This window comes from Babylonia areolata, chromosome 27, assembly GCF_041734735.1.
Source record: "Babylonia areolata isolate BAREFJ2019XMU chromosome 27, ASM4173473v1, whole genome shotgun sequence".
Taxonomy (NCBI): Eukaryota; Metazoa; Mollusca; class Gastropoda; order Neogastropoda; family Buccinidae; genus Babylonia; species Babylonia areolata.
The window spans coordinates 33,285,505-33,295,504 of NC_134902.1; the positions used below are offsets into that span (position 1 = coordinate 33,285,505).

A 10,000-nucleotide genomic window follows, 5' to 3' on the forward strand; every position below is an offset into this window, starting at 1 on the left:
ATACGAGTTGACTTTTACGTGTATGACCGTATTGACCCCTTCGGGGGCGGGGGGGTGGGTACATGCTGGTTATGTTCTTGTTTCCATAACCCACCGAACGCTGACATAGATTACAGGATCTTTAACGTGCGTATTTGATCTTCTGCTTGCGTATACACACGACGGGGGTTCCACCCTTTACCCACCAGACGCCGTTACCGAGATTCGAACCCGGGACCCTCAGATTGAAAGTCCAACGCTTTAACCACTCGGCTATTGCGCCCGTCAGGTTTATTCCAAAATGACGATGTCCCATCCCACCTGGCCATGATCGCTGCCTCATGAATATATATATATATATATATGTGTGTGTGTGTGTGTGTGTAGAGAGAGAGAGATGTGTGTGTGTGTGTGTGTGTGTGTGTGTGTGTGTGTGTGTGTGTGTGTGTGTGTGTGTGTGATGTTAGTCTTCCTTCTAGTGTAGCCACCGAACCTTCCAGGACAGAAAGGGCCAGGTAGATGGATGATATCAACAGAGGATAAGAACACAAGGCTTGCCAGTCGCCCCTGTCTTGTTTTCCACATACCATTGTTTCGCCTTCTTTGTCTACCTCCGGGCTGTGGTGTTACTATTCTGTCATACAGGGAAATAAGCAATATACTAGAAAGAGACTTTTATAGGTGCTTGAATTCAAGTCTAAAACCTCGTCACTTGACTCTCTCAGACCTTGGTCCGATTCGCAGACCAATTCTGAGTTTAGCTCTCAGACTATTATCAAATTCATTACGGACCAAGTATTGTTCTACTGTCAAGTGTATATGCTTTAGTAACCTGACAATTGAGCATATAATTTTTCACTGTAGTTTGATGAAGCCTTTTGTACACGAAAGTGTGTCTTCACAAGTGACTGAGAACGTTGATGTTTTTGACTTTTTGCATTCATTATCAGTTGTTTCGCTTGTCAGTTTAACGACTTCTCTTTTACGAAGTCCTTTAAGTAATTTCCTGTAACTGTATTTAGAGTTGTTTTGTTGTTGTCTTTTTTTTCTTCCAAATTTCACCCACATTTTTACCCTCATTTGCCCAGTTTCTCCCAACCCTCCATTCATCCACATCTCCCACCCCTTCTAACCGATAATACTCAGATGTATTCATAAATACTTTAACAAAATGTCTTCAATCACCGATATGTGTGACGGGACATTAAACAAAATTCCTCCTTACTATTCTGAATGTGGTCCTGCCAGTCCTGCTATCTGCAGTCAATAACTCAGTCAGAACAGTAACAGATTTAATGAATATAGGTTGTATAAATAGACCAGTCGTGTAGAACCATATACTGAAATTAATATTAACAGATATGTCAAATGCGCTGTAACAAAACTAAGATTTGGTGTCTCAGACATTGCTTGTCATCGTTAGAGATTTAGTGATAGAAGGGTTGACTCAATGATTTGTCGTGTATGCAAGGAAGATGAAATTCACTTTGTTTTGTTGTCCTGGTTTGTTTGATTTAAGGATGAAATTTATTCAGGCTAAATATTCTCATAATCCATGTCGTTTTAGATACAATTTGCTTATGTCCACCAGGAACAAGATTGTGCTATCTAATCTGGCGTCTTACGTTTATAAAGCTTTGAAACGATTACGTATGGTCACAACTTAGACTTATGAATATCTATAATCATAGCTATCTATAATCATTTCGCATTTGCATTCGCATTCTGGGCTGTGGTGACAACCCATCACTACTTTAACCCTTTCACTGCCAAACTCACATTTATGCAGCAGCTAGGTAGAGGACCCATGTCACTGAAGGGTGACCAGATCATGGGTCTGTTATCCATTAACCTACTGCTCTTTATGTTCGGTGGTAGGATAAGCCATATTTTCTACACATCACAGAGGGAATCCCCAGCTATTCCTAGACACCATATTTCTGTGTTTATAGCACAAGGGAATTTTGCACTCTAAATTGACTGGCGTTGAAAGGGTTAACAAGCTTGGGGGGAAAAAAGGGTGGGAGGGAGTAGGCATGGGTGGGAACAAGTCCATAAACGGGGAGAGAAAAAAAATACAGCTTCTGCTTCACCAATACCAGCACATGTCCGTCTCCCCCAGTTGCAGTATGAACAGTTTCAAGGTGGTGTCAGAGCGCGCGGACTGATCCATACATGGTTGTTTGTTTCTTTCTCCAACCTTTCGGTATTCCCCAGGTACACACAGGTAGATGTGAAATACATACCTGTGGCACAAGCATCACCTGTCTTGCAAGTAACACCTGACGAGAGTGTGTGTAAAGATATTTTCCATAGGGAAAAACATCAACGACAACAACAACAACAATTTTGTGATTACTGCTTTTGCATTGCCACATGTATGGCTGTGATGATGTATGTATTATTTACTCTAAGTTATCTTTCAAAGGTTTCTGTTGTTGTTGTTGTTGTTGTTGTCTACTGTGATCATCTATTGTACGCATGGGTTGCCCTAGATTGACATCTAAACATTTTATAATGTCTTTTATGTATACATGTTGAATGACTGTGGTTTTCATGTACTGTTTGTGTTTTACACCACAGATGAGTTTCTCTTGTTGAGATGATAAAGTATTCTGTATTGTTTTGTTGTTGTTGTTTTTATAAACACCAAAAAAAAAAAACACACACAAAAAAACACACACAACCCGAACAGATAAATAACACTAATTTCCTGTTCGTTCAGAAGAGAGAAAAAAAAGTGTCCCACCAAACGTTTCTAACCATTTTCTGTGGCAGTATGGCAAGTGTGTATGAAGACATTATCCTGGGGGGGCAACAACAATAACAACAACAAACACGAACAGAAAATAATATAATATTAATACCCCACTAACTTTTTTTTTTTTAAAGGTGTCTCACCTAACTTTTTTTTGTTGTTGTTTGTTGTTTTTTGTCGTCGTTTTTCAAGACTAACAACAATACACCCGAACAGAAAATAATACTAATAGCCTACTGATTTAGAAGGAAAAAAAATGTCTCACCTAAGTGTTTTTTTCAACACCAACTACATCAACAGCAAACTCCAACAAAAAATAAAACTAATAGCCTACTGATTTAAAAAGAGAGAGAGAGAGAGCTTCTCTCCTGGAGTTTCTTACAATACATTTTTTCTGCAGCAGTGTGCCATTCGTTTGTCTGGTGTCACGAAACATCAAAGACAACATGGGCTCAGTGCATTATACACTACTTTTCAATGGCATCGAATAATCTTTACATCTTACTACGACAGCAATTTTTTTTCCCTTTTTTTTAAAAAACAATAATACGGTACACACTGAGGGGTGGGGGTGGATAGAACGAAAGAAAGAAAGAAAAATTTGTTGGAGTCGCCGGGATTCGAACCCGGATCTTCCGGATTATAAAACCGGACGCGCTAACCGTTACACCACGACCCCTTAGTCCATTCTTTTTGGAAAGTAGTATTTAAACTTACATTGGGTGTTTGTGCAATAATTTGGGATTCTGGAATTCCCCCTCAGCTCGCGGAAGTGGGCAGGGGACTTAACTCTTGTCAGCAGCTATTCGCTTTCGGTTAAAGGAATATGGGCGTGTTGTCGTCATTAAAAACTGTGGTGACGGTATATATCTTTTTTTCCTTTATATTTTTTTTCCTTTTTTTTTTTTTTAAAGTAAAACCTAACCCGGCATTGTCCATTTTCCTGCATTACAGTGAATTTGAAGGTTCCATGAAGAGACAGGGCCTGTCCTTGACCTTCAACTTTTCATTCCACTCCTTTTTTTTTTCTCTACATAACCCGCCAGTTTTCGGTTTCGTTTCATCATGCATGCTTGCAGCAGTTCGAAATCCCTTCATTTTCACTACATACCTGTGGGAAGCATAGGAGCAAGTGTGTCGACTATCAACCTTCTATCAACCTGTCTCACAGGTGCTGTTTACTTCATTTGATGATTCAAACTGAAGTCTGAACGTTTTTTTAATTCAAATGGACAAAACCGGATTTGTCCTTTTCGCCTGTACGGATTCACAAGCGGTTTGAAAGTGAATAGTTTTCTGGGACGGGTTTTTTTTTTCCTGTGATAGCTGTGATAGTTTAGAACTTTTGTGTTTATCCACTAACCTTTGTAAACGTGAACGCAGTGATTGAATGGTGTTGGTCGTAAAATGGACGGATGACACGAAACAAGTACAGGTGGCTTCCTCTGTGAAAAAGGGAAAAGTAATGTAAGGTAATGTGTGTGTGTGTGAGGGGTGTGTGGGTGTGTGTAGGTGAGTGAGTGTGTGTGTCAGAGTGTGTAAGTGTCTGTGTATGTGTGAATATGTGTGTGTGTCTGTGTGTGTGTGTGCGTGCGTGCGTGTGTGTGTGTGTGTGTGTGTGTGTGTGTGTGTGTGTGTCAGAGTGTGTAAGTGTCTGTATATGTGTGAATATGTGTGTGTGTCTGTGTGTGTGTGTCAGAGTGTGTAAATGTCTGTATATGTGTGAATATGTGTGTGTGTGTGTGTGTGTGTGTGTGTGCGTGCGTGTGTGTGTGTGTGTGTGTGTGTGTGTGTGAGAGTGTGTAAATGTCTGTATATGTGTGAATATGTGTGTGTCTGTGTGTGTGTGTGTGTGTCAGAGTGTGTAAGTGTATGTATATGTGTGAATATATGTGTGTGTGTGTATGTGTGTCAGAGTGTGTAAATGTCTGTATATGTGTGAATATGTGTGTGTCTGTGTGTGTGTGCGTGTCTCTATGTGTGTGTGTGTGTGTGTGTGTTTTGATCGGAGAGGGGAAGCATGCACGTGCATGTGTTTGTGTTGATGTGGGGTGTGGTCCTGGTTTGGGAAGAAGGGAACAACTGAACAGAAAATACGTAAAACACGAGTGAATTCCTTTGAACATAAACTGGAGGAGGGTGAAGGAAGTGTGGACGGTAGTGGTCGGTGGGGGGAAGGAATGGAGGTGTGACCAAAAAATCCCACCACAAAACCAAACCAGATCGAACTGAAACAAAAACACACTCCTCTCTCTCTCTCTCTCTCTCTCTCTCTCTCTTCCTCCCACCCTCAAACACACACACACACACACACACACACACACACACACACACACACACACGTATTTACCGCTAAACAAAATAAAAATTGCACTAATCGCTTCACAGAACAACAGCTCCAAAAAGAATACATCACAGTACACTACACCATCCATCAAAACTTAAAAAGTCCAACAAAGTGATAAACTTTTCAAACTATTAACATGACAATGCATCAGAAACCACATACTAAGTATAAGCTGCATAGCCAACTGTGTATATATCTATATATGTAATATATGTGTGTATACACACACACACACACACACACACACACACACACACACACACACACACACACACACACACACACACATACACACACAAACACACACACATGCATAATGATGGATTTTTTTTATACATACATACACATGCCAACTCTGTAAAAATCTATATGACTATATATATATATATATATATATATATATAATGATTTATATATAATTATATACATACATGCGTACACACATGCATATTGAGTGATATATTTTTTATAAATACATACATTCAAGCATACACATAGGCTTTGAAGTTTTGTTAGGCTTTTTTTGTTTATGGAAATACTACTGTTCATTTCTCCCGGTCTTACTCTTCATTTTTTGACTCACTTGTGTAAACAAAGTGAGTCTATGCTTTAACCCTGTGTTCGGTTGTCTGTGTGTGTGTGTGTGTGTGTGTGTGTGTGTGTGTGTGTCCGTGGTAAACTTTAACATTGACATTTTCTCTGTAAATACTTTGTCAGTTGACACCAAATTAGGCATAAGAATAGGAAAAATTCAGTTCTTTCCAGTCATCTTGTTTAAAACAATATTGCACCTCTGGGATGGGCACAAAAAAATTTTTAAAATGAAGCCTAATTATATGCAAACTGCATTTACTGTTATATTTATATTTTTTGTATTCTCTAAACTTGGCACTTTGATCTGATATTTCACCCAACAGCAAGAGCAGTCATTATCATCATTTTTTGTTCAAACAGGAACATCTTTTGCTAAGCATGGAAGTTTTATTTATTTTCCAAACGTTTTGGTGCAGATAGTAAAAAAGGGAAATTACTCTGTAATTAATGCTAGGGGACTTAATTTGCTTTAAACTGATCTTTCTCATCTTAAACATTACATTTTGAAATTATACTCAATACATAAAAAGCTTGGATTTTTTTAAAAAGTGTATCACAAGTGAGTCTTGAAGGCCTTGCCTCTCTTGTATAAACATGGTATGATCATATAAGCTGGACTTAGCATTTCTTGTTGGACATTCTGTGAATAATAATTATTCATTTCTGTATTCCTCACCTCATAGACATGATATGACCATGTAAACTGTACATAGAAATTCTGTTGGAATTTTTTTATGAACATCTTATCATTATTCATATATATATATATATATACATTTGACTACAACCTCATAGGCATGATATGATCGTGTTAAGTGGACATAGAAATTCTGTTGTAATTTTTACGAACATGTTATTATTATTCATATATATTTGACTCAGACAACCACTGTTAGACTTGCTTTATTCTCATATATATATATATATATATATATATATATATATACATGTGTGTGTGTAAATATAAACATTACCTTGTTGATATGATTTGCACAAATGAACATATTACTCAAAGAGGATTTGACAACTTCAGCTAGAATTATTTTATGTACATAATTATCATACGTAAATGCTGGACTCAGAGATAATGTTGATTTTTTTTTATTTTTATGAATATGTTATTAGTAATATATATATATATATATATATATATATATATATATATATATATATATATATATATAATGTGTGTGTGTGTGTGTGTGTACACTGAACTCAGAAAGTCTATTAGACTTTTTTTATTGGGATATTATTCATTGTCTCTGGATGTTATTGTTTTCGTTATTCTCATCATCAGTACCGTTGTCGTTATTACTCTCAGAACAATTATTATCATCATCAACATCACCATGTTGGCTATTATTATATCAGTTGTATGCTGCATTTGTTTATTCATCAATTTAATTGTTTATTTATCTTTCTATTTATTTATCTATTGTGTTAAAATATCTATATCTCTTTATATATTCTTTTTCTTTAAGAGTTTTGTGTGTTTGTTTGTTTTGGTTTGTATTGTGTGAAAGAGAGAAAGAGAAGGGGGGGGGGGGGCATTGTTTTATAAATATAGACAGATAGATATATAGATATACATGGATATTTAAGCAAACAGAAATAGGGGACAGACAGACAAGAGAGAGAGAGATTTCATGGACTGAGAATCCCACCACAATCATTCTGTTTTTGCTTCTTCTTCTTCTTCTTCTTCTTCTTATTCTTCTTCTTTCTTTCTTTCTTTGTTTCTTTCTTTCTTTTCTTTCTATTTTTCCCCTATGTGCGTCGTTTTTTTCTCACTGTTGTTTGTTCAGTTGAACACATTACAGTTATCAGAAAAGAAAAGACAAGAAAAAAAGACAAGAAAAAGAAAAGGAGAAAATGTGCAGCCGTCGAGGGGAGTGGCAGAAATTGTTGCAGCAGCAGACTGTGTACCTGGTCCACTTGCTTCACTGGACAATCAGAATGTGTGTATACTATATAGTTGTTGGTGGTTGTTGTTGTTGTTGTTTTTTTTCCCGATGAAACCACATGTTGCGGGTTTTCGCTGGCGGTTTGAAGTCTGAAGAGACATTGTTGTGTCACGTCCCTGAATGTGTGTGTGTGTGTGTGTGTGTGTGTGTGTGTGTGTGTGTGTGTGTAGTACGTTAGAGAGACTGTGTGTGTGTGTGTGTGTGTGTGTGTGTGTGTGTAGTACGTTAGAGAGACTGTGTGTGTTTGTGTGTGTGTGTGTGTGTTTCGTATGTTAGAGTGACAGTGTGTGTGTGTGTGTGTTTGTGTGTGTGTGTGCGTGTGTGTGTGTGTGTGTGTATGTGTGTGTAGTACGTTAGAGAGACAGTGTGTGTGTGTGTTTGTGTGTGTGTGTGTGTTTGTGTGTGTATGTGTGTGTGTGTGTGTGTGTGTTCCGTATGTTAGAAAGACAGTGTGTGTGTGTGTGTGTGTGTGTGTGTGTGTGTGTGTGTGTGTGTGTGTGTAGTACGTTAGAGAGACAGTGTGTGTGTGTGTGTGTGTGTGTGTCTGTGTGTGTGTGCGTGTATGTGTGTGTAGTACGTTAGAGAGACAGTGTGTGTGTGTGTGTGTGTGTCTGTGTGTGTGTGCGTGTGTGTGCGTGTATGTGTGTGTAGTACGTTAGAGAGACAGTGTGTGTGTGTCTGTGTGTGTGTGCGTGTGTGTGCGTGTATGTGTGTGTAGTACGTTAGAGAGACAGTGTGTGTGCGTGTATGTGTGTGTAGTACGTTAGAGAGACAGTGTGTGTGTGTGTGTGTGTGTGTGTAGTACGTTAGAGAGACAGTGTGTGTGTGTGTGTGTGTGTGTGTAGTACGTTAGAGAGACAGTGTGTGTGTGTGTGTGTGTGTGTAGTACGTTAGAGAGACTGTGTGTGTGTGTGCGTGTATGTGTGTGTAGTACGTTAGAGAGACAGTGTGTGTGTGTGTGTGTGTGTGTGTGTGTGTGTGTGTGTGTAGTACGTTAGAGAGACAGTGTGTGTGTGTGTCTGTGTGTGTGTGCGTGTGTGTGCGTGTATGTGTGTGTAGTACGTTAGAGAGACAGTGTGTGTGTGTGTGTCTATGTGTGTGTGTGTGGAAAGAGAGAGAGAGAGAGAGCCGTAATAATGATGTCCGAGATGAGACAGAATCAGGAACTGATGCTTGTTCAGCACGTTTCGTTTATTCATGTATGCACGTCTTCTGACAGTCATCTCTCTCTCTCTCTCCCTCTCTTTCTCTCTCTCTCTCTCTGTCTCTCTTTCTCTGTGTTTGTCTTTCTTTCTCTGTCTTCTTCTTTCCTTCTCTCTCCCTCTCTCTCAATCTCTCTCTCTTTCTTTCTTTCTCTCTGTCTCTTTCTCTCTCTCTCTGACTTTCTCTCTCTCTCTCTCTCTCTCTCTCTCTCTCTCTCTCTCTCTCCCACTTCCCCTTACCCCCCACCCCCTCTCCAAACGTACACACACATTCAGGGAGAGACAGACAGACAGACAGACAGACAGAAGCAATTTTTACAAAATTCAAAACTTTGAAAATGACAAGACACAATAATTTTTTTTTAATGCTACAAGAGAGAGAGAGATTTGAAACTGACAACCATCCATCTATTTCTGCATAAATGAATCATTTCTGCGCAGCTGACATACCAGCCACAACCATTACAACAACAACAACATAAAAACCAACCAAACAAACAAAAACAGGGTAGTCGAGTCGAGGGCGGGGAAAGGGAAAGTGTCGGTTGGGTGGAATGGCTTCGGGTGGATGGCGGTTAGGGTTAACTCATAAATTTCAGACAACGTGACCCAAGACACGCAAACGGAGCGGGTCCGATTCGCCTCTGATTCCCGTTTCGCCTACTGTACTCTTCAGGACCAAAACCAACGCCCCGAACACACGACCCTTGACGGAAAAAGACCACAGCCACAAGCAACTTGACCGATAAGTCGTAACACTCACCACTACAGGATATTACTCTATGATTGAGCCGCTGGGTTACGCTGGGTTACGTTGCTGGTCAGGCATCTGCTTGGCAGATGTGGTGTAGCGTATATGGTTTTGTCCGAAACCAGTGACGCCTCCTTGTGCTACTGAAACTGAAACTGAAACTGTGCTGCCACCTTCACCGGCCTCTTAGGAGTTTGACCTATTTTGTTTTGTCCTCTTTCGCCTACGGTACCAGACCTGTTTCGCCTATTCTGTCTTTTTGTCTTTGTCTGTCTGTCTGTCTCTCTCTCTCTCAGAATCACCCTTTCACATACACATACATACATGCATGCATGCATACATATATACATACATACATACATCTATCTATATTTGGAGTAATGGCCTAGAGGTAACGCGTCTGCC

At 39.3% G+C, this 10,000-nt stretch overlaps 1 protein-coding gene across 1 annotated transcript in view; it reads left to right on the forward strand.

The window, feature by feature from the left end:
* The first annotated feature begins 7,614 nt into the window (after positions 1-7,614).
* The window catches only part of LOC143301155 (uncharacterized), a 45,548-nt gene continuing 43,162 nt past the window's right edge, over positions 7,615-10,000 (forward strand). Inside the window, exon 1 of the mRNA XM_076615233.1 lies at positions 7,615-7,636. The gene's annotated coding sequence lies outside the window, so the exon portion shown is untranslated. The remainder of the gene's footprint in view (positions 7,637-10,000) is intronic.